The sequence below is a fragment of the Hydractinia symbiolongicarpus genome, chromosome 14 (assembly GCF_029227915.1).
Source record: "Hydractinia symbiolongicarpus strain clone_291-10 chromosome 14, HSymV2.1, whole genome shotgun sequence".
NCBI classification, from domain to species: Eukaryota; Metazoa; Cnidaria; class Hydrozoa; order Anthoathecata; family Hydractiniidae; genus Hydractinia; species Hydractinia symbiolongicarpus.
The window spans coordinates 7,951,352-7,972,731 of NC_079888.1; the positions used below are offsets into that span (position 1 = coordinate 7,951,352).

The following is a 21,380-nucleotide window of genomic DNA, read 5'->3' on the forward strand; positions in this document are numbered from 1 at the left end:
GGTAGAACCTGACCTTCTTTTTGAATTCTTTTTTAATCTTTTGTTTAACAAATACGTGAGGGAAAGGCTGATTTATTTAAAATTGACTAAGCCATATTTGAATGCTTTCAAGTCATTTCTTCAACATTTGCCAGGGTTATGACAGAACTTATGCTTAGAGGAGAATTGGTGATTTCCACGGCGCGTTCGTAATGTAATTTAAAGTGTATCAGAAAACGCCCAACGTGGGGTTCGAAACCACGACCCTGAGATTAAGAGTCTCATGCTCTACCAACTCAGCTAGCCAGGCTAATTCGTTATTAGGTTCCTCCAATAAAGCCGTCTTGGACTTACGCAACAATTGACCACACCTAAGATTACTTAAAATTGAGCCACTCGCGTAATCCTACTGTTTGGGCTGGTAAAAGGTTACGTGAGTCGAAACAGGTTCAGCAATGTTAGCTTTCCATAAAGTGGACGTGGTACAGAAACAGACGAGGTGGCCGAGTGGTTAAGGCAATGGACTGCTAACCCATTGGGCTGTGCCTGCGTGGGTTTGTATCCCATCTTCTTCGCACATTCGGTTCTATGCTGTAATGGTTAGCACTCTGGACTTTAAATCCAGCGATCCGAGTTTAAATCTCGGTAGAACCTGACTTTCATTTTGAACTCTGACTTAATCATTTGTTTAAGAAATGCGTGAGGAAGGGATGATTTATCTAAAATTGACTAACCCGTATTTGAATGCTTTCAAGTCATTTCTTCAACATTTGCCTGGTTTATGGACTTTGAATCCAGCGATCCGAGTTCAAATCTCGGTAGAACCTGACCTTCTTTTTGGATTCTGATTTAATCTTTTGTTTAAAAAATATGTGAGGGAAATGCTGATTTATTTAAAATTGACTAAGCCATATTTGAATGCTTTCAAGTCATTTCTTCGACGTTTGCCAGGTTTATGGCAGAACTCATGCTTAGAGGAGAATTGGTGATTTCCACGGCACGTTCGTAATGCAATTAAAAGTTTATCAGAAAACTCCCAACGTGGGGTTCGAACCCACGACCCTACGATGAAGAGTCTCATGCTGTACCGACTGCGCTAGCCGGGCCGATTCGTTATTAGATTCCGCCGTTAAAGCCATCTTGGACTTACGCAACAATTGACCACGCCTAAGATTACTTAAAATTGGGCCACTCACGTAATCCTACTGTTTGGGCTGGTAAAAGGTCACGTGAGTCGAAACAGGTTCAGCAATGTTAGCTTTCCATAAAGTAGACGTGGTACAGAAACAGACGAGGTGGCCGAGTGGTTAAGGCGATGGACTGCTAATCCTTCGGGCTCTGCCCGCGTGGTTTCGAATTACATCTTCGTCGCATATGCAGTTCTATGGTGAAATGGTTGGCACTCTGGACTTTGAATCCATCGATCCGAGTTCAAATGTCGGTAGAACCTGACCTTCTTTTTGAATTCTTTTTTAATCTTTTGTTTAACAAATACGTGAGGGAAAGGCTGATTTATTTAAAATTGACTAAGCCATATTTGAATGCTTTCAAGTCATTTCTTCAACATTTGCCAGGGTTATGACAGAACTTATGCTTAGAGGAGAATTGGTGATTTCCACGGCGCGTTCGTAATGTAATATAAAGTGTATCAGAAAACGCCCAACGTGGGGTTCGAACCCACGACCCTGAGATTAAGAGTCTCATGCTCTACCAACTCAGCTAGCCAGGCTAATTCGTTATTAGGTTCCTCCAAAAAAGCCGTCTTGGACTTACGCAACAATTGACCACACCTAAGATTACTTAAAATTGGGCCACTCGCGTAATCCTACTGTTTGGGCTGGTAAAAGGTTACGTGAGTCGAAACAGGTTTAGCAATGTTAGCTTTCCATAAAGTAGACGTGGTACAGAAACAGACGAGGTGGCCGAGTGGTTAAGGCGATGGACTGCTAATCCATTGGACTCTGCCCACGTGGGTTCGATTCCCATCTTCGTCGCACATTCGGTTCTATGGTGTAATGTTTAGCACTCTGGACTTTGAATCCCGCGATCCGAGTTCAAATCTTGGTAGAACCTGACCTTCTTTTTGAATTCTGATTTAATCTTTTGTTAAAAAAATACGTGAGGGAAAGGCTGATTTATTTAAAATTGACTAAGCCATATTTGAATGCTTTCAAGTCATTTCTTCAACATTTGCCAGGTTTATGGCGGAACTCATGCTTAAAGTAGAATTGGTGATTTCCATGGCGCGTTCGTAATGCAATCCAAAGTCTATCGGAAAAAGCCCAACGTGGGGCTCGAACCCACGACCCTGAGATTAAAAGTCTCATGCTTTGCCTACTGAGCTAGCCGGGTTGATTCGTTTTTAAGTGCCGCCACTAAAGCCGTCTTGGACTTACGCAACAATTGACCACACCTAAAATTACTTAAAATTGGGTCGCTCGCGTACTCCTACTGTTTGGGCTGGTGAAATGTCACGTGAGTCGAAACAGGTTCAGCAATGTTAGCTTTCCATAAAGTAGACGTGGTACAGAAACAGACGAGGTGGTCGAGTGGTTAAGGCGATGGACTGCTAATCCATTAGGCTGTGCCCGCGTGGGTTCGAATCCCATCTTCGTCGCACATTCGGTTCTATGCTGTATTGGTTAGCACTCTGGACTTTGAATCCAGCGTTCCGAGTTCAAATCTCTGTAGAACCTGACTTTCATTGTGAAGTCCGACTTAATCATTTATTTAAGAAATGCGTGAGGAAGGGATGATTTATGTAAAATTGACTAAGCCATATTTGAATGCTTTCAAGTCATTTCTTTAACATTTGCCAGGTTTATGGCGGAACTCATGCTTAAAGTAGAATTGGTGATTTCCATGGCGCGTTCGTAATGCAATCCAAATTCTATCAGAAAACGCCCAACGTGGGGCTCGAACCCACGACCCTGAGATTAAGAGTCTCATACTCTACTGACTGGGCTAGCTGGGCTGATACGATAAAAGGTTCCGCCATTAAAGACGTCTTGGACTTATGCAACAATTGACCAGACCTAAGATTACTTAACATTGCGCCACTCGCGTAATCCTACTGTTTGGGCTAGTTAAAGGTTACGTGAGTCGAAACAGGTTCAGCAATGTTAGCTTTCCATAAGGTACACGTGGTACAGAAACAGACGAGGTGACCCAGTGGTTAAGGCGATGGACTGCTAATCCTTCGGGCTCTGTCCGCGTGGTTTCGAATTACATCTTCGTCGCATATGCAGTTCTATGGTGAAATGGTTGGCACTCTGGACTTTAAATCCATCGATCCGAGTTCAAATGTCGGTAGAACCTGACCTTCTTTTTGAATTCTATTTTAATCTTTTGTTTAACAAATACGTGAGGGAAAGGCTGATTTATTTAAAATTGACTAAGCCATATTTGAATGCTTTCAAGTCATTTCTTCAACATTTGCCAGGGTTATGACAGAACTTATGCTTAGAGGAGAATTGGTGATTTCCACGGCGCGTTCGTAATGTAATATAAAGTGTATCAGAAAACGCCCAACGTGGGGTTCGAACCCACGACCCTGAGATTAAGAGTCTCATGCTCTACCAACTCAGCTAGCCAGGCTAATTCGTTATTAGGTTCCTCCAATAAAGCCGTCTTGGACTTACGCAACAATTGACCACACCTAAGATTACTTAAAATTGAGCCACTCGCGTAATCCTACTGTTTGGGCTGGTAAAAGGTTACGTGAGTCGAAACAGGTTCAGCAATGTTAGCTTTCCATAAAGTGGACGTGGTACAGAAACAGACGAGGTGGCCGAGTGGTTAAGGCAATGGACTGCTAACCCATTGGGCTGTGCCTGCGTGGGTTTGAATCCCATCTTCTTCGCACATTCGGTTCTATGCTGTAATGGTTAGCACTCTGGACTTTAAATCCAGCGATCCGAGTTTAAATCTCGGTAGAACCTGACTTTCATTTTGAACTCTGACTTAATCATTTGTTTAAGAAATGCGTGAGGAAGGGATGATTTATCTAAAATTGACTAACCCGTATTTGAATGCTTTCAAGTCATTTCTTCAACATTTGCCTGGTTTATGGACTTTGAATCCAGCGATCCGAGTTCAAATCTCGGTAGAACCTGACCTTCTTTTTGAATTCTGATTTAATCTTTTGTTTAAAAAATATGTGAGGGAAATGCTGATTTATTTAAAATTGACTAAGCCATATTTGAATGCTTTCAAGTCATTTCTTCGACGTTTGCCAGGTTTATGGCAGAACTCATGCTTAGAGGAGAATTGGTGATTTCCACGGCGCGTTCGTAATGCAATTAAAAGTGTATCAGAAAACTCCCAACGTGGGGTTCGAACCCACGACCCTACGATGAAGAGTCTCATGCTGTACCGACTGCGCTAGCCGGGCCGATTCGTCATTAGATTCCGCCGTTAAAGCTGTCTTGGACTTACGCAACCATTAACCACGCCTAAGATTACTTAAAATTGGGCCACTCACGTAATCCTACTGTTTGGGCTGGTAAAAGGTTACGTGAGTCGAAACAGGTTTAGCAATGTTAGCTTTCCATAAAGTAGACGTGGTACAGAAACAGACGAGGTGGCCGAGTGGTTAAGGCGATGGACTGCTAATCCATTGGACTCTGCCCACGTGGGTTCGATTCCCATCTTCGTCGCACATTCGGTTCTATGGTGTAATGTTTAGCACTCTGGACTTTGAATCCCGCGATCCGAGTTCAAATCTCGGTAGAACCTGACCTTCTTTTTGAATTCTGATTTAATCTTTTGTTAAAAAAATACGTGAGGGAAAGGCTGATTTATATAAAATTGTCTAAGCCATATTTGAATGGTTTCAAGTCATTTCTTCAACATTTGCCAGGTTTATGGCGGAACTCATGCTTAAAGGAGAATTGGTGATTTCCATGGCGCGTTCGTAATGCAATCCAAAGTCTATCGGAAAAAGCCCAACGTGGGGCTCGAACCCACGACCCTGAGATTAAAAGTCTCATGCTTTGCCGACTGAGCTAGCCGGGTTGATTCGTTTTTAGGTGCCGCCACTAAAGCCGTCTTGGACTTACGCAACAATTGACCACACCTAAAATTACTTAAAATTGGGTCGCTCGCGTACTCCTACTGTTTGAGCTGGTAAAATGTCACGTGAGTCGAAACAGGTTCAGCAATGTTAGCTTTCCATAAAGTAGACGTGGTACAGAAACAGACGAGGTGGTCGAGTGGTTAAGGCGATGGACTGCTAATCCATTGGGCTGTTCCCGCGTGGGTTCGAATCCCATCTTCGTCGCACATTCGGTTCTATGCTGTATTGGTTAGCACTCTGGACTTTGAATCCAGCGTTCCGAGTTCAAATCTCGGTAGAACCTGACTTTCATTGTGAAGTCTGACTTAATCATTTATTTAAGAAATGCGTGAGGAAGGGATGATTTATGTAAAATTGACTAAGCCATATTTGAATGCTTTCAAGTCATTTCTTCAACTTTTGCCAAGTTTATGGCACCACTCATGCTTAGAAGGAGACTTGGTGATTTCCATGGCGCGTTCGTAATGCAATCCAAAGTCTATCGGAAAAAGGCCAACGTGGGGCTCGAACCCACGAACCTGAGATTAAGAGTCTCATGCTTTTCCGACTGAGCTAGCCGGGTTGATTCGTTTTTACGTGCCGCCGCTAAAGCCGTCTTGGACTTACGCTACAATTAACCACACCTAAGATTACTTAAAATTGGGCCACTCGCGTAATCCTACTGCTTGGGCTGGTAAAAGGTTACGTGAGTCGAAACAGGTTCAGCAATGTTAGCTTTCCATAAAGTACACGTGGTACAGCAACAGACGAGGTGGCCGAGTGGTTAAGGCGATGGACTGCTAGTCCATTGGGCGCTGCCCGCGTGGGTACGAATCTCATCTTCGTCGCACATTCGTTCTATGGTGTAATGATTAGCACTCAGGACTTTGAATCCAGTGATCCGAGTTCAAATCTCGGTAGAACCTGACTTTCTTTCTGAACTCTGGTTTAATCATTTGTTTAAGAGTTACGTGAGGAAGGGATGATTTATCTAAAATTGACTAAGCCATATTTGAAGGCTTTCAAGTCATTTCTTCAACATTTGCCAGGTTTATGGCAGAACTCATGCTTAGAGGAGAATTGGTCATTTCCAAGGCGCGTTCGTAATGCAATTAAAAGTGTATCCGAAAACGCCCAACGTGGGGCTCGAAGCCACGACCCTGAGATTAAGAGTCTCATGCTCTACCGACTGAGCTAGCCGGGCTGATTCGTTATTAGGTTCCGCCATTAAAGCCGTCTTGGACTTACGCAACAATTGACCACACCTAAGATTACTTAAAATAGGGCCACTCGCGTAATCCTACTGTTTGGGCTGGTAAAAGGTTACGTGAGTCGAAACAGATTCAGCAATGTTAGCTTTCCATAAAGTAGACGTGGTACAGAAACAGACGAGGTGGCCGAGTGGTTAAGGCGATGGACTGCTAATCCATTGGGCTCTGCCCGCGTGGGTTCTAATCCCATCTTCGTCGCCATTCGGTTCTATGGTGTAATGTTTAGCACTCTGCACTTTGAATCCAGCGATCCGAGTTCAAATCTCGGTAGAACCTGACCTTCTCTTTGGATTCTGATTTAATCTTTTGTTAAAAAAATACGTGAGGGAAAGGCTGATTTATTTAAAATTGACTATGCCATATTTGAATGCTTTCAAGTCATTTCTTCAACATTTGCCAGGTTTATGGCGGAACTCATGCTTAAAGGAGATTTGGTGATTTCCATTGCGCGTTCGTAATGCAATCCAAAGTCTATCGGAAAAAGCCCAACGTGGGGCTCGAACCCACGACCCTGAGATTAAAAGTCTCATGCTTTACCGACTGAGCTAGCCGGGTTGATTCGTTTTTAGGTGCCACCACTAAAGCCGTCTTGGACTTACGCAACAATTGAGCACACCTAAAATTACTTAAAATTGGGTCGCTCGCGTACTCCTACTGCTTGGGCTGGTAAAATGTCACGTGAGTCGAAACAGGTTCAGCAATGTTAGCTTTCCATGAAGTAGACGTGGTACAGAAACAGACGAGGTGGCCGAGTGGTTAAGGCGATGGACTGCTAATCCATTGGGCTGTGCCCGCGTGGGTTCGATTCCCATCTTCGTCGCACATTCGGTTCTATGCTGTATTGGTTAGCACTCTGGACTTTGAATCCAGCGATCCGAGTTCAAATCTCGGTAGAACCTGACTTTCATTGTGAAGTCTGACTTAATCATTTCTTTAAGAAATGCGCGAGGAAGGGATGATTTATCTAAAATTGACTAAGCCATATTTGAATGCTTTCAAGTCATTTCTTCAACATTTGCCAGGTTTATGGCGGAACTCATGCTTAAAGGAGAATTGGTGATTTCCATGGCGCGTTCGTAATGCAATCCAAAGTCTATCAGAAAACGCCCAACGTGGGGCTCGAACCCACGACCTTGAGATTAAGAGTCTCATACTCTACTGACTGGGCTAGCTGGGCTGATACGATATAAGGTTCCGCCATTAAAGCCGTCTTGGACTTACGCAACAATTGACCACAGCTAAAATTACTTAAAATTAGGTCGCTTGCGTACTCCTACTATTTGGACTGGTAGAATGTCACGTGAGTCGAAACAGGTTTAGCAATGTTAGCTTTCCATAAAGTGGACGTGGTACAGAAACAGACGAGGTGGCCGAGTGGTTAAGGCAATGGACTGCTAACCCATTGGGCTGTGCCTGCGTGGGTTCGAATCCCATCTTCGTCGCGCATTCGGTTCTATGCTGTAATGGTTAGCACTCTGGACTTTGAATCCAGCGATCCGAGTTTAAATCTCGGTAGAACCTGACTTTCTTTTTGAACTCTGACTTAATCATTTGTTTAAGAAATGCGTGAGGAAGGGATGATTTATCTAAAATTGACTAACCCATATTTGAATGCTTTCAAGTCATTTCTTCAACATTTGCCTGGTTTATGGCGGAACTCATGCTTAGAGGAGAATTGGTGATTTCCACGGCGCGTTCGTTATGCAGTTCAAAGTCTATCAGAAAACGCTGAACGTGGAGCTCGCACTCACGACCCCGAGATTAAGAGTCTCATGATCTACCGACTGAGCTAGCCGGGCTGATTCGTTTTCAGGTGCCGCCACTAAAGCCGTCTTGGGCTTGCGCAACAATTGACCACACCTAAGATTACTTAAAATTGGGCCACTCGCGTAATCCTACTGTTTAGGCTGGTAAAAGGTTACGCGAGTCGAAACAGTTTCAGCAATGTTAGCTTTCCATAAAGTACACGCGGTACAGAAACAGACGAGGTGGCCGAGTGGTTAAGGCGATGGACTGCTGGTCCATTGGGCGCTGCCCGCGTGGGTTCGAATCTCATTTTCGTCGCACATTCGGTTCTATGCTGTAATGGTTGTCACTCTGGACTTTGAATCCAGTGATCCAAATTCAAATCTCGGTAGAACCTGACTTTCTTTCTGAACTCTGATTTAAACATTTATTTAAGAAATACGTGAGGAAGGGATGATTTATCTAAAATTGACTAAGCCATATTTGAAAGCTTTCAAGTCATTTCTTCAACATTTGCCAGGTTTATGGCAGAACTTATGCTTAGAAGAGAATTGGTGATTTCCAAGGCGCGTTCGTAATGCAATTAAAAGCGTATCAGAAAATGTCCAACGTGGAGCTCGAAACCACGACCCTGAGATTAAGAGTCTCATGCTCTACCGACTGAGCTAGCCGGGCTGATTCGTTATTAGGTTCCGCCATCAAAGCCGTCTTGGACTTACGCAACAATTGACCACACCTAAGATTACTTAACATAGGGCCACTCGCGTAATCCTACTGTTTGGGCTGGTAAAAGGTTACGTGAGTCGAAACAGATTCAGCAATGTTAGCTTTCCATCAAGTAGACGTGGTACAGAAACAGACGAGGTGGCCGAGTGGTTAAGGCGATGGACTGCTAATCCATTGGGCTCTGCCCGCGTGGGTTCTAATCCCATCTTCGTCGCCATTCGGTTCTATGGTGTAATGTTTAGCACTCTGCACTTTGAATCCAGCGATCCGAGTTCAAATCTCGGTAGAACCTGACCTTCTCTTTGGATTCTGATTTAATCTTTTGTTAAAAAAGTACGTGAGGGAAAGGCTAATTTATTTAAAATTGACTAAGCCATATTTAAATGCTTTCAAGTCATTTCTTCAACATTTGCCAGGTTTATGGCGGAACTCATGCTTAAATGAGAATTGGTGAATTCCATGGCGCGTTCGTAATGCAATCCAAAGTATATCAGAAAACGCCCAACGTGGGGCTCGAACCCAAGACCTTGAGATTAAGAGTCTCATACTCTACTGACTGGGCTAGCTGGGCTGATACGATATAAGGTTCCGCCATTAAAGCCGTCTTGGATTTACGCAACAATTGACCACAGCTAAAATTATTTAAAATTGGGTCGCTCGCGTACTCCTACTGTTTGGGCTGGTAAAATGTCACGTGAGTCGAAACAGGTTAAGCAATGTTAGCTTTCCATAATGTAGACGTGGTACAGAAACAGACGAGGTGGCCGAGTGGTTAAGGCGATGGACTGCTAATCCATTGGGCTGTGCCCGCGTGGGTTCGAATCCCATCTTCGTCGCACATTCGGTTCTATGCTGTAATGGTTAGCACTCTGGAATTTGAATCCAGCGATCCGAGTTCAAATCTCGGTAGAACCGGTCTTTCATTTTGAATTCTGATTTAATCTTTTGTTAAAAAAATACGTGAGGGAAAGGCTGATTATTTAAAATTGCCTAAGCCATAATTGAATGCTTTCAAGCCATTTCTTCAACATTTGCCAGGTTTATAGCAGAACTCATGCTTAGAGGAGAATTGGTGATTTCCACGGCGCGTTCGTAATGTAATTTAAAGTGTATCAGAAAACGCCCAACGTGGGGTTCGAACCCACGACCCTGTGATTAAGAGTCTCATGCTCTACCAACTGAGCTAGCCAGGCTAATTCGTTATTAGGTTCCTCCATTAAAGCCGTCTTGGACTTACGCAACAATTGACCACACCTAAGATTAATTAAAATTGGGCCACTCGCGTAATCCTACTGTTTGGGCTGGTAAAATGTTACGTGAGTCGAAACAGGTTCAGCAATGTTAGCTTTCCATAAAGTAGACGTGGTACAGAAACAAACGAGGTGGCCGAGTGGTTAAGGCGATGGACTGCTAATCTATTGGGCTCTGCCCACGTGGGTTCGATTCCCATCTTCGTCGCACATTCGGTTCTATGGTGTAATGTTTAGCACTCTGGACTTTTAATCCAGCGATCCGAGTTCAAATCTCGGTAGAACCTGACCTTCTTTTTGAATTCTGATTTAATCTTTTGTTAAAAAAATACGTGAGGGAAAGGCTGATTTATTTAAAATTGCCTAAGCCATATTTGAATGCTTTCAAGTCATTTCTTCAACATTTGCCAGGTTTATGGCGGAACACATGCTTAAAGGAGAATTGGTTTTTTCCATGGCGTGTTCGTAATGCAATCCAAAGTCTATCGGAAAAAGCCCAACGTGGGGCTCGAACCCACGACCCTGAGATTAGAAGTCTCATGCTTTACCGACTGAGCTAGCCGGGCTGATTCGTTTTTAGGTGCCGCCACTAAAGCCGTCTTGGACTTACACAACAGTTGACCACACCTATAACTACTTAAAATTGGGTCGCTCGCGTACTCTTACTGTTTGGGCTGGTAAAATGTCACATGAGTCGAAACAGGTTCAGCAATGTTAGCTTTCCATAAAGTAGACGTGGTACAGAAACAGACGAGGTGGCCGAGTGGTTAAGGCGATGGACTGCTAATCCATTGGGCTGTGCCCGCGTGGGTTCGAATCCCATCTTCGTCGCACATTCGGTTCTATGCTGTATTGGTTAGCACTCTGCACTTTGAATCCAGCGATCCGAGTTCAAATCTCGGTAGAACCTGGCTTTCATTGTGAAGTCTGACTTAATCATTTATTTAAGAAATGCGTGAGGAAGGGATGATTTATCTAAAATTGACTAAGCCATATTTGAATGCTTTCAAGTCATTTCTTTAACATTTGCCAGGTTTATGGCGGAACTCATGCTTAAAGGAGAATTGGTGATTTCCATGGCGCGTTCGTAATGCAATCCAAAGTCTATCAGAAAACGCCCAACGTGGGGCTCGAACCCACGACCCTCAGATTAAGGGTCTCATACTCTACTGACTGGGCTAGCTGGGCTGATACGATAAAAGGTTCCGCCATTAAAGACGTCTTGGACTTATGCAACAATTGACCAGACCAAAGATTACTTAACATTGCACCACTCGCGTAACCCTACTGTTTGGGCTAGTAAAAGGTTACGTGAGTCGAAACAGGTTTAGCAATGTTAGCTTTCCATAAGGTACACGTGGTACAGAAACAGACGATGTGACCCAGTGGTTAAGGCGATGGACTGCTAGTCCATTGGGCGCTTCCCGCGTGGGTTCGAATCCCATCTTCGTCGCACATTCGGTTCTGTGGTGTAATGGTTAGCACTCTGGACTTTGAATCCAGCGATCCGAGTTCAAATCTCGGTAGAACCTGACTTTCTTTTTGAACTCTGATTTAATCATTCGTTTAAGAGTTACGTGAGGAAGGGATGACTTATCTAAAATTGACTAAGCCATATTTGAATGCTTTCAGGTCATTTCTTCAACTTTTGCCAAGTTTATGGCACCACTCATGCTTAGAAGGAGACTTGGTGATTTCCATGGCGCGTTCGTAATGCAGTCCAAAGTCTATCGGAAAAAGGCCAACGTGGGGCTCGAACCCACGACCCTGAGATTAAGAGTCTCATACTCTACTGACTGGGCTAGCTGGGCTGATACGATATAAGGTTCCGCCATTAAATCCGTCTTGGACTTACGCAACAATTGACCACAGCTAAAATTACTTAAAATTAGGTCGCTTGCGTACTCCTACTATTTGGACTGGTAGAATGTCACGTGAGTCGAAACAGGTTTAGCAATGTTAGCTTTCCATAAAGTGGACGTGGTACAGAAACAGACGAGGTGGCCGAGTGGTTAAGGCAATGGACTGCTAACCCATTGGGCTGTGCCTGCGTGGGTTCGAATCCCATCTTCGTTGCGCATTCGGTTCTATGCTGTAATGGTTAGCACTCTGGACTTTGAATCCAGCGATCCGAGTTTAAGTCTCGGTAGAACCTGAATTTATTTTTGAACTCTGACTTAATCATTTGTTTAAGAAATGCGTGAGGAAGGGATGATTTATCTAAAATTGACTAACCCATATTTGAATGCTTTCAAGTCATTTCCTCAACATTTGCCTTGGTTATGGCGGAACTCATGCTTAGAGGAGAATTGGTGATTTCCACGGCGCGTTCGTAATGCAATTCAAAGTCTATCAGAAAACGCCAAACGTGGAGCTCGCACTCACGACCCCGAGATTAAGAGTCTCATGCTCTACCGACTGAGCTAGCCGGGCTGATTCGTTTTCAGGTGCCGCCACTAAAGCCGTCTTGGGCTTACGCAACAATTGACCACACCTAAGATAACTTAAAATTGGGCCACTCGCGTAATCCTACTGTTTGGGCTGGTAAAAGGTTACGCGAGTCGAAACAGTTTCAGCAATGTTGGCTTTCCATAAAGTACACGTGGTACAGAAACAGACGAGGTGGCCGAGTGGTTAAGGCGATGGACTGCTAGTCCATTGGGCGCTGCCCGCGTGGGTTCGAATCTCATTTTCGTCGCACGTTCGGTTCTATGCTGTAATGGTTATCACTCTGGACTTTGAATCCAGTGATCCAAATTCAAATCTCGGTAGAACCTGACTTTCTTTCTGAACTCTGATTTAAACATTTGTTTAAGAAATACGTGAGGAAGGGATGATTTATCTAAAATTGACTAAGCCATATTTGAAAGCTTTCAAGTCATTTCTTCAACATTTGCCAGGTTTATGGCAGAACTTATGCTTAGAAGAGAATTGGTGATTTCCAAGGCGCGTTCGTAATGCAATTAAAAGTGTATCAGAAAACGCCCAACGTGGGGCTCGAAACCACGACCCTGAGATTAAGAGTCTCATGCTCTACCGACTGAGCTAGCCGGGCTGATTCGTTATTAGGTTCCGGCATTAAAGCCGTCTTGGACTTACGCAACAATTGACCACACCTAAGATTACTTAAAATAGGGCCACTCGCTTAATCCTACTGTTTGGGCTGGCAAAAGATTACGTGAGTCGAAACAGGTTCAGCAATGTTAGCTTTCCATAAAGTAGACGTGGTACAGAAACAGACGAGGTGGCGGAGTGGGTAAGGCGATGGACTGCTAATCCATTGGGCTCTGCCCGCGTGGGTTCTAATCCCATCTTCGTCGCCATTCGGTTCTATGGTGTAATGTTTAGCACTCTGCACTTTGAATCCAGCGATCCGAGTTCAAATCTCGGTAGAACCTGACCTTCTCTTTGAATTCTGATTTAATCTTTTGTTAAAAAAATACGTGAGGGAAAGGCTGATTTATTTAAAATTGACTAAGCCATATTTGAATGCTTTCAAGTCATTTCTTCAACATTTGCCAGGTTTATGGCGGAACTCATGCTTAAAAGAGAATTGGTGAATTCCATGGCGCGTTCGTAATGCAATCCAAAGTCTATCAGAAAACGCCCAACGTGGGGCTCGAACCCACGACCTTGAGATTAAGAGTCTCATACTCTACTGACATGGCTAGCAGGGCTGATACGATATAAGGTTCCGCCATTAAAGCCGTCTTGGACTTACGCAACAATTGACCACAGCTAAAATTACTTAAAATTAGGTCGCTTGCGTACTCCTACTATTTGGACTGGTAGAATGTCACGTGAGTCGAAACAGGTTTAGCAATGTTAGCTTTCCATAAAGTGGACGTGGTACAGAAACAGACGAGGTGGCCGAGTGGTTAAGGCAATGGACTGCTAACCCATTGGGCTGTGCCTGCGTGGGTTCGAATCCCATCTTCGTCGCGCATTCGGTTCTATGCTGTAATGGTTAGCACTCTGGACTTTGAATCCAGCGATCCGAGTTTAAGTCTCGGTAGAACCTGAATTTCTCTTTGAACTCTGACTTAATCATTTGTTTAAGAAATGCGTGAGGAAGGGATGATTTATCTAAAATTGACTAACCCATATTTGAATGCTTTCAAGTCATTTCTTCAACATTTGCCTTGGTTATGGCGGAACTCATGCTTAGAGGAGAATTGGTGATTTCCACGGCGCGTTCGTAATGCAATTCAAAGTCTATCAGAAAACGCCGAACGTGGAGCTCGCACTCACGACCCCGAGATTAAGAGTCTCATGCTCTACCGACTGAGCTAGCCGGGCTGATTCGTTTTCAGGTGCCGCCACTAAAGCCGTCTTGGGCTTACGCAACAATTGACCACACCTAAGATTACTTAAAATTGGGCCACTCGCGTAATCCTACTGTTTGGGCTGGTAAAAGGTTACGCGAGTCGAAACAGTTTCAGCAATGTTGGCTTTCCATAAAGTACACGTGGTACTGAAACAGACGAGGTGGCCGAGTGGTTAAGGCGATAGACTGCTAGTCCATTGGGCGCTGCCCGCGTGGGTTCGAATCTCATTTTCGTCGCACGTTCGGTTCTATGCTGTAATGGTTATCACTCTGGACTTTGAGTCCAGTGATCCAAATTCAAATCTCGGTAGAACCTGACTTTCTTTCTGAACTCTGATTTAAACATTTGTTTAAGAAATACGTGAGGAAGGGATGATTTATCTAAAATTGACTAAGCCATATTTGAAAGCTTTCAAGTCATTTCTTCAACATTTGCCAGGTTTATGGCAGAACTTATGCTTAGAAGAGAATTGGTGATTTCCAAGGCGCGTTCGTAATGCAATTAAAAGTGTATCAGAAAACGCCCAACGTGGGGCTCGAAACCACGAACCTGAGATTAAGAGTCTCATGCTCTACCGACTGAGCTAGCCGGGCTGATTCGTTATTAGGTTCCGCCATTAAAGCCGTCTTGGACTTACGCAACAATTGACCACACCTAAGATTACTTAAAATAGGGCCACTCGCGTAATCCTACTGTTTGGGCTGGCAATAGATTACGTGAGTCGAAACAGGTTCAGCAATGTTAGCTTTCCATAAAGTAGACGTGGTACAGAAACAGACGAGGTGGCCGAGTGGGTAAGGCGATGGACTGCTAATCCATTGGGCTCTGCCCGCGTGGGTTCTAATCCCATCTTCGTCGCCATTCGGTTCTATGGTGTAATGTTTAGCACTCTGCACTTTGAATCCAGCGATCCGAGTTCAAATCTCGGTAGAACCTGACCTTCTCATTGAATTCTGATTTAATATTTTGTTAAAAAAATACGTGAGGGAAAGGCTGATTTATTTAAAATTGACTAAGCCATATTTGAATGCTTTCAAGTCATTTCTTCAACATTTGCCAGGTTTATGGCGGAACTCATGCTTAAAGGAGAATTGGTGAATTCCATGGCGCGTTCGTAATGCAATCCAAAGTCTATCAGAAAACGCCCAACGTGGGGCTCGAACCCACGACCTTGAGATTAAGAGTCTCATACTCTACTGACTGGGCTAGCAGGGCTGATACGATATAAGGTTCCGCCATTAAAGCCGTCTTGGACTTACGCAACAATTGACCACAGCTAAAATTATTTAAAATTGGGTCGCTTGCGTACTCCTACTGTTTGGGCTGGTAAAATGTCACGTGAGTCGAAACAGGTTAAGCAATGTTAGCTTTCCATAAAGTAGACGTGGTACAGAAACAGACGAGGTGGCCGAGTGGTTAAGGCGATGGACTGCTAATCCATTGGGCTGTGCCCGCGTGGGTTCGAATCCCATCTTCGTCGCACATTCGGTTCTATGCTGTAATGGTTAGCACTCTGGACTTTGAATCCAGCGATCCGAGTTCAAATCTCGGTAGAACCGGTCTTTCATTTTGAATTCTGATTTAATCTTTTGTTAAAAAAATACGTGAGGGAAAGGCTGATTATTTAAAATTGCCTAAGCCATAATTGAATGCTTTCAAGTCATTTCTTCAACATTTGCCAGGTTTATAGCAGAACTCATGCTTAGAGGAGAATTGGTGATTTCCACGGCGCGTTCGTAATGTAATTTAAAGTGTATCAGAAAACGCCCAACGTGGGGTTCGAACACAAAACCCTGTGATTAAGAGTCTCATGCTCTACCAACTGAGCTAGCCAGGCTAATTCGTTATTAGGTTCCTCCATTAAAGCCGTCTTGGACTTACGCAACAATTGACCACACCTAAGATTACTTAAAATTGGGCCACTCGCGTAATCCTACTGTTTGGGCTGGTAAAATGTTACGTGAGTCGAAACAGGTTCAGCAATGTTAGCTTTCCATAAAGTAGACGTGGTACAGAAACAGACGAGGTGGCCGAGTGGTTAAGGCGATGGACTGCTAATCTATTGGGCTCTGCCCGCGTGGGTTCGAATCCCATCTTCGTCGCACATTCGGTTCTATGCTGTATTGGTTAGCACTCTGGACTTTGAATCCAGCGATCCGGGTTCAAATCTCGGTAGAACCTGACTTTCATTGTGAAGTCTGACTTAATCATTTATTTAAGAAATGCGTGAGGAAGGGATGATTTATCTAAAATTGACTAAGCCATATTTGAATGCTTTCAAGTCATTTCTTTAACATTTGCCAGGTTTATGGCGGAACTCATGCTTAAAGGAGAATTGGTGATTTCCATGGCGCGTTCGTAATGCAATCCAAAGTCTATCAGAAAACGCCCAATGTGGGGCTCGAACCCACGACCCTCAGATTAAGGGTCTCATACACTACTGACTGGGCTAGCTGGGCTGATACGATAAAAGGTTCCGCCATTAAAGACGTCTTGGACTTATGCAACAATTGACCAGACCAAAGATTACTTAACATTGCACCACTCGCGTAACCCTACTGTTTGGGCTAGTAAAAGGTTACGTGAGTCGAAACAGGTTCAGCAATGTTAGCTTTCCATAAGGTACACGTGGTACAGAAACAGACAAGGTGACCCAGTGGTTAAGGCGATGGACTGCTAGTCCATTGGGCGCTTCCCGCGTGGGTTCGAATCTCATTTTCGTCGCACGTTCGGTTCTATGCTGTAATGGTTATCACTCTGGACTTTGAATCCAGTGATCCAAATTCAAATCTCGGTAGAACCTGACTTTCTTTCTGAACTCTGATTTAAACATTTGTTTAAGAAATACGTGAGGAAGGGATGATTTATCTAAAATTGACTAAGCCATATTTGAAGGCTTTCAAGTCATTTCTTCAACATTTGCCAGGTTTATGGCAGAACTTATGCTTAGAAGAGAATTGGTGATTTCCAAGGCGCGTTCGTAATGCAATTAAAAGTGTATCAGAAAACGCCCAACGTGGGGCTCGAAACCACGACCCTGAGATTAAGAGTCTCATGCTCTACCGACTGAGCTAGCCGGGCTGATTCGTTGTTAGGTTCCGCCATTAAAGCCGTCTTGGACTTACGCAACAATTGACCACACTAAGATTTCTTAAAATAGGGCCACTCGCGTAATCCTACTGTTTGGGCTGGCAAAAGATTACGTGAGTCGAAACAGGTTCAGCAATGTTAGCTTTCCATAAAGTAGACGTGGTACAGAAACAGACGAGGTGGCCGAGTGGTTAAGGCGATGGACTGCTAATCCATTGGGCTCTGCCCGCGTGGGTTCTAATCCCATCTTCGTCGCCATTCGGTTCTATGGTGTAATGTTTAGCACTCTGCACTTTGAATCCAGCGATCCGAGTTCAAATCTCGGTAGAACCTGACCTTCTCTTTGAATTCTGAATTAATCTTTTGTTAAAAAAATACGTGAGGGAAAGGCTGATTATTTAAAATTGCCTAAGCCATAATTGAATGCTTTCAAGTCATTTCTTCAACATTTGCCAGGTTTATAGCAGAACTCATGCTTAGAGGAGAATTGGTGATTTCCACGGCGCGTTCGTGATGTAATTTAAAGTGTATCAGAAAGCGCCCAACGTGGGGTTCGAACACACAACCCTGTGATTAAGAGTCTCATGCTCTACCAACTGAGCTAGCCAGGCTAATTCGTTATTAGGTTCCTCCATTAAAGCCGTCTTGGACTTACGCAACAATTGACCACACCTAAGATTACTTAAAATTGGGCCACTCGCGTAATCCTACTGTTTGGGCTGGTAAAATGTTACGTGAGTCGAAACAGGTTCAGCAATGTTAGCTTTCCATAAAGTAGACGTGGTACAGAAACAGACGAGGTGGCCGAGTGGTTAAGGCGATGGACTGCTAATCTATTGGGCTCTGCCCACGTGGGTTCGATTCCCATCTTCGTCGCACATTCGGTTCTATGCTGTATTGGTTAGCACTCTGGACTTTGAATCCAGCGATCCGAGTTCAAATCTCGGTAGAACCTGACTTTCATTGTGAAGTCTGACTTAATCATTTCTTTAAGAAATGCGGGAGGAAGGGATGATTTATCTAAAATTGACTAAGCCATATTTGAATGCTTTCAAGTCATTTCTTCAACATTTGCCAGGTTTATGGCGGAACTCATGCTTAAAGGAGAATTGGTGATTTCCATGGCGCGTTCGTAATGCAATCCAAAGTCTATCAGAAAACGCCCAACGTGGGGCTCGAACCCACGACCTTGAGATTAAGAGTCTCATACTCTACTGACTGGGCTAGCTGGGCTGATACGATATAAGGTTCCGCCATTAAAGCCGTCTTGGACTTACGCAACAATTGACCACAGCTAAAATTACTTAAAATTAGGTCGCTTGCGTACTCCTACTATTTGGACTGGTAGAATGTCACGTGAGTCGAAACAGGTTTAGCAATGTTAGCTTTCCATAAAGTGGACGTGGTACAGAAACAGGCGAGGTGGCCGAGTGATTAAGGCAATGGAATGCTAACCCATTGGGCTGTGCCTGCGTGGGTTCGAATCCCATCTTCGTCGCGCATTCGGTTCTATGCTGTAATGGTTAGCACTCTGGACTTTGAATCCAGCGATCCGAGTTTAAGTCTCGGTAGAACCTGAATTTCTTTTTGAACTCTGACTTAATCATTTGTTTAAGAAATGCGTGAGGAAGGGATGATTTATCTAAAATTGACTAACCCATATTTGAATGCTTTCAAGTCATTTCTTCAACATTTGCCTGGTTTATGGCGGAACTCATGCTTAGAGGAGAATTGGTGATTTCCACGGCGCGTTCGTTATGCAGTTCAAAGTCTATCAGAAAACGCTGAACGTGGAGCTCGCACTCACGACCCCGAGATTAAGATTCTCATGATCTACCGACTGAGCTAGCCGGGCTGATTCGTTTTCAGGTGCCGCCACTAAAGCTGTCTTGGGCTTGCGCAACAATTGACCACACCTAAGATTACTTAAAATTGGGCCACTCGCGTAATCCTACTGTTTAGGCTGGTAAAAGGTTACGCGAGTCGAAACAGTTTCAGCAATGTTAGCTTTCCATAAAGTACACGTGGTACAGAAACAGACGAGGTGGCCGAGTGGTTAAGGCGATGGACTGCTGGTCCATTGGGCGCTGCCCGCGTGGGTTCGAATCTCATTTTCGTCGCACATTCGGTTCTATGCTGTAATGGTTGTCACTCTGGACTTTGAATCCAGTGATCCAAATTCAAATCTCGGTAGAACCTGACTTTCTTTCTGAACTCTGATTTAAACATTTATTTAAGAAATACGTGAGGAAGGGATGATTTATCTAAAATTGACTAAGCCATATTTGAAAGCTTTCAAGTCATTTCTTCAACATTTGCCAGGTTTATGGCAGAACTTATGCTTAGAAGAGAATTGGTGATTTCCAAGGCGCGTTCGTAATGCAATTAAAAGCGTATCAGAAAACGTCCAACGTGGAGCTCGAAACCACGACCCTGAGATTAAGAGTCTCATGCTCTACCGACTGAGCTAGCCGGGCTGATTCGTTATTAGGTTCCGCCATCAAAGCCGTCTTGGACTTACGCAACAATTGACCACACCTAAGATTACTTAACATAGGGCCACTCGCGTAATCCTACTGTTTGGGCTGGTAAAAGGTTACGTGAGTCGAAACAGATTCAGCAATGTTAGCTTTCCATCAAGTAGACGTGGTACAGAAACAGACGAGGTGGCCGAGTGGTTAAGGCGATGGACTGCTAATCCATTGGGCTCTGCCCGCGTGGGTTCTAATCCCATCTTCGTCGCCATTCGGTTCTATGGTGTAATGTTTAGCACTCTGCACTTTGAATCCAGCGATCCGAGTTCAAATCTCGGTAGAACCTGACCTTCTCTTTGGATTGTGATTTAATCTTTTGTTAAAAAAGTACGTGAGGGAAAGGCTAATTTATTTAAAATTGACTAAGCCATATTTGAATGCTTTCAAGTCATTTCTTCAACATTTGCCAGGTTTATGGCGGAACTCATGCTTAAAGGAGAATTGGTGAATTCCATGGCGCGTTCGTAATGCAATCCAAAGTATATCAGAAAACGCCCAACGTGGGGCTCGAACCCAAGACCTTGAGATTAAGAGTCTCATACTCTACTGACTGGGCTAGCTGGGCTGATACGATATAAGGTTCCGCCATTAAAGCCGTCTTGGATTTACGCAACAATTGACCACAGCTAAAATTATTTAAAATTGGGTCGCTCGCGTACTCCTACTGTTTGGGCTGGTAAAATGTCACGTGAGTCGAAACAGGTTAAGCAATGTTAGCTTTCCATAATGTAGACGTGGTACAGAAACAGACGAGGTGGCCGAGTGGTTAAGGCGATGGACTGCTAATCCATTGGGCTGTGCCCGCGTGGGTTCGAATCCCATCTTCGTCGCACATTCGGTTCTATGCTGTAATGGTTAGCACTCTGGAATTTGAATCCAGCGATCCGAGTTCAAATCTCGGTAGAACCGGTCTTTCATTTTGAATTCTGATTTAATCTTTTGTTAAAAAAATACGTGAGGGAAAGGCTGATTATTTAAAATTGCCTAAGCCATAATTGAATGCTTTCAAGCCATTTCTTCAACATTTGCCAGGTTTATAGCAGAACTCATGCTTAGAGGAGAATTGGTGGTTTCCACGGCGCGTTCGTAATGTAATTTAAAGTGTATCAGAAAACGCCCAACGTGGGGTTCGAACCCACGACCCTGTGATTAAGAGTCTCATGCTCTACCAACTGAGCTAGCCAGGCTAATTCGTTATTAGGTTCCTCAATTAAAGCCGTCTTGGACTTACGCAACAATTGACCACACCTAAGATTAATTAAAATTGGGCCACTCGCGTAATCCTACTGTTTGGGCTGGTAAAATGTTACGTGAGTCGAAACAGGTTCAGCAATGTTAGCTTTCCATAAAGTAGACGTGTTACAGAAACAAACGAGGTGGCCGAGTGGTTAAGGCGATGG

General features: G+C 44.0%; 32 non-coding genes across 32 annotated transcripts; 16 read left to right on the top strand and 16 right to left on the bottom strand.

Moving 5' to 3' along the window:
• Window positions 1-1,635: 1,635 nt before the first annotated feature.
• Window positions 1,636-1,708, bottom strand: Trnak-cuu (transfer RNA lysine (anticodon CUU)). The gene has a single exon. It is a non-coding gene; the product is annotated as a tRNA-Lys (tRNA).
• A 183-nt stretch (window positions 1,709-1,891) lies between these two features.
• Trnas-gcu (transfer RNA serine (anticodon GCU)) lies at window positions 1,892-1,973 on the top strand. The gene has a single exon. It is a non-coding gene; the product is annotated as a tRNA-Ser (tRNA).
• Window positions 1,974-2,880: 907 nt separating this feature from the next.
• Trnak-cuu (transfer RNA lysine (anticodon CUU)) lies at window positions 2,881-2,953 on the bottom strand. Its single transcript has one exon. It is a non-coding gene; the product is annotated as a tRNA-Lys (tRNA).
• A 550-nt stretch (window positions 2,954-3,503) lies between these two features.
• On the bottom strand, window positions 3,504-3,576 carry Trnak-cuu (transfer RNA lysine (anticodon CUU)). The gene has a single exon. It is a non-coding gene; the product is annotated as a tRNA-Lys (tRNA).
• Window positions 3,577-4,555: 979 nt separating this feature from the next.
• Trnas-gcu (transfer RNA serine (anticodon GCU)) lies at window positions 4,556-4,637 on the top strand. Its single transcript has one exon. It is a non-coding gene; the product is annotated as a tRNA-Ser (tRNA).
• A 1,529-nt stretch (window positions 4,638-6,166) lies between these two features.
• Window positions 6,167-6,239, bottom strand: Trnak-cuu (transfer RNA lysine (anticodon CUU)). Its single transcript has one exon. It is a non-coding gene; the product is annotated as a tRNA-Lys (tRNA).
• A 183-nt stretch (window positions 6,240-6,422) lies between these two features.
• Window positions 6,423-6,504, top strand: Trnas-gcu (transfer RNA serine (anticodon GCU)). The gene has a single exon. It is a non-coding gene; the product is annotated as a tRNA-Ser (tRNA).
• Window positions 6,505-6,788: 284 nt separating this feature from the next.
• Window positions 6,789-6,861, bottom strand: Trnak-uuu (transfer RNA lysine (anticodon UUU)). Its single transcript has one exon. It is a non-coding gene; the product is annotated as a tRNA-Lys (tRNA).
• Window positions 6,862-7,044: 183 nt separating this feature from the next.
• Window positions 7,045-7,126, top strand: Trnas-gcu (transfer RNA serine (anticodon GCU)). The gene has a single exon. It is a non-coding gene; the product is annotated as a tRNA-Ser (tRNA).
• Window positions 7,127-7,410: 284 nt separating this feature from the next.
• Window positions 7,411-7,483, bottom strand: Trnak-cuu (transfer RNA lysine (anticodon CUU)). The gene has a single exon. It is a non-coding gene; the product is annotated as a tRNA-Lys (tRNA).
• A 1,171-nt stretch (window positions 7,484-8,654) lies between these two features.
• Window positions 8,655-8,727, bottom strand: Trnak-cuu (transfer RNA lysine (anticodon CUU)). Its single transcript has one exon. It is a non-coding gene; the product is annotated as a tRNA-Lys (tRNA).
• A 183-nt stretch (window positions 8,728-8,910) lies between these two features.
• Window positions 8,911-8,992, top strand: Trnas-gcu (transfer RNA serine (anticodon GCU)). Its single transcript has one exon. It is a non-coding gene; the product is annotated as a tRNA-Ser (tRNA).
• Window positions 8,993-9,532: 540 nt separating this feature from the next.
• Trnas-gcu (transfer RNA serine (anticodon GCU)) lies at window positions 9,533-9,614 on the top strand. The gene has a single exon. It is a non-coding gene; the product is annotated as a tRNA-Ser (tRNA).
• A 284-nt stretch (window positions 9,615-9,898) lies between these two features.
• Trnak-cuu (transfer RNA lysine (anticodon CUU)) lies at window positions 9,899-9,971 on the bottom strand. The gene has a single exon. It is a non-coding gene; the product is annotated as a tRNA-Lys (tRNA).
• A 550-nt stretch (window positions 9,972-10,521) lies between these two features.
• Window positions 10,522-10,594, bottom strand: Trnar-ucu (transfer RNA arginine (anticodon UCU)). The gene has a single exon. It is a non-coding gene; the product is annotated as a tRNA-Arg (tRNA).
• Window positions 10,595-10,777: 183 nt separating this feature from the next.
• Trnas-gcu (transfer RNA serine (anticodon GCU)) lies at window positions 10,778-10,859 on the top strand. The gene has a single exon. It is a non-coding gene; the product is annotated as a tRNA-Ser (tRNA).
• A 629-nt stretch (window positions 10,860-11,488) lies between these two features.
• Trnaq-uug (transfer RNA glutamine (anticodon UUG)) lies at window positions 11,489-11,560 on the top strand. Its single transcript has one exon. It is a non-coding gene; the product is annotated as a tRNA-Gln (tRNA).
• Window positions 11,561-13,010: 1,450 nt separating this feature from the next.
• Window positions 13,011-13,083, bottom strand: Trnak-cuu (transfer RNA lysine (anticodon CUU)). The gene has a single exon. It is a non-coding gene; the product is annotated as a tRNA-Lys (tRNA).
• A 1,793-nt stretch (window positions 13,084-14,876) lies between these two features.
• Trnak-cuu (transfer RNA lysine (anticodon CUU)) lies at window positions 14,877-14,949 on the bottom strand. Its single transcript has one exon. It is a non-coding gene; the product is annotated as a tRNA-Lys (tRNA).
• Window positions 14,950-15,132: 183 nt separating this feature from the next.
• Window positions 15,133-15,214, top strand: Trnas-gcu (transfer RNA serine (anticodon GCU)). Its single transcript has one exon. It is a non-coding gene; the product is annotated as a tRNA-Ser (tRNA).
• A 284-nt stretch (window positions 15,215-15,498) lies between these two features.
• Window positions 15,499-15,571, bottom strand: Trnak-cuu (transfer RNA lysine (anticodon CUU)). The gene has a single exon. It is a non-coding gene; the product is annotated as a tRNA-Lys (tRNA).
• Window positions 15,572-15,754: 183 nt separating this feature from the next.
• Window positions 15,755-15,836, top strand: Trnas-gcu (transfer RNA serine (anticodon GCU)). Its single transcript has one exon. It is a non-coding gene; the product is annotated as a tRNA-Ser (tRNA).
• Window positions 15,837-15,843: 7 nt separating this feature from the next.
• On the top strand, window positions 15,844-15,915 carry Trnaq-uug (transfer RNA glutamine (anticodon UUG)). Its single transcript has one exon. It is a non-coding gene; the product is annotated as a tRNA-Gln (tRNA).
• Window positions 15,916-16,376: 461 nt separating this feature from the next.
• Window positions 16,377-16,458, top strand: Trnas-gcu (transfer RNA serine (anticodon GCU)). Its single transcript has one exon. It is a non-coding gene; the product is annotated as a tRNA-Ser (tRNA).
• Window positions 16,459-17,364: 906 nt separating this feature from the next.
• Trnak-cuu (transfer RNA lysine (anticodon CUU)) lies at window positions 17,365-17,437 on the bottom strand. The gene has a single exon. It is a non-coding gene; the product is annotated as a tRNA-Lys (tRNA).
• Window positions 17,438-17,619: 182 nt separating this feature from the next.
• Window positions 17,620-17,701, top strand: Trnas-gcu (transfer RNA serine (anticodon GCU)). The gene has a single exon. It is a non-coding gene; the product is annotated as a tRNA-Ser (tRNA).
• A 539-nt stretch (window positions 17,702-18,240) lies between these two features.
• Trnas-gcu (transfer RNA serine (anticodon GCU)) lies at window positions 18,241-18,322 on the top strand. The gene has a single exon. It is a non-coding gene; the product is annotated as a tRNA-Ser (tRNA).
• A 284-nt stretch (window positions 18,323-18,606) lies between these two features.
• Trnak-cuu (transfer RNA lysine (anticodon CUU)) lies at window positions 18,607-18,679 on the bottom strand. The gene has a single exon. It is a non-coding gene; the product is annotated as a tRNA-Lys (tRNA).
• Window positions 18,680-19,850: 1,171 nt separating this feature from the next.
• On the bottom strand, window positions 19,851-19,923 carry Trnak-cuu (transfer RNA lysine (anticodon CUU)). Its single transcript has one exon. It is a non-coding gene; the product is annotated as a tRNA-Lys (tRNA).
• Window positions 19,924-20,106: 183 nt separating this feature from the next.
• Trnas-gcu (transfer RNA serine (anticodon GCU)) lies at window positions 20,107-20,188 on the top strand. The gene has a single exon. It is a non-coding gene; the product is annotated as a tRNA-Ser (tRNA).
• Window positions 20,189-20,728: 540 nt separating this feature from the next.
• Window positions 20,729-20,810, top strand: Trnas-gcu (transfer RNA serine (anticodon GCU)). Its single transcript has one exon. It is a non-coding gene; the product is annotated as a tRNA-Ser (tRNA).
• A 284-nt stretch (window positions 20,811-21,094) lies between these two features.
• Trnak-cuu (transfer RNA lysine (anticodon CUU)) lies at window positions 21,095-21,167 on the bottom strand. The gene has a single exon. It is a non-coding gene; the product is annotated as a tRNA-Lys (tRNA).
• Window positions 21,168-21,380: the final 213 nt, after the last annotated feature.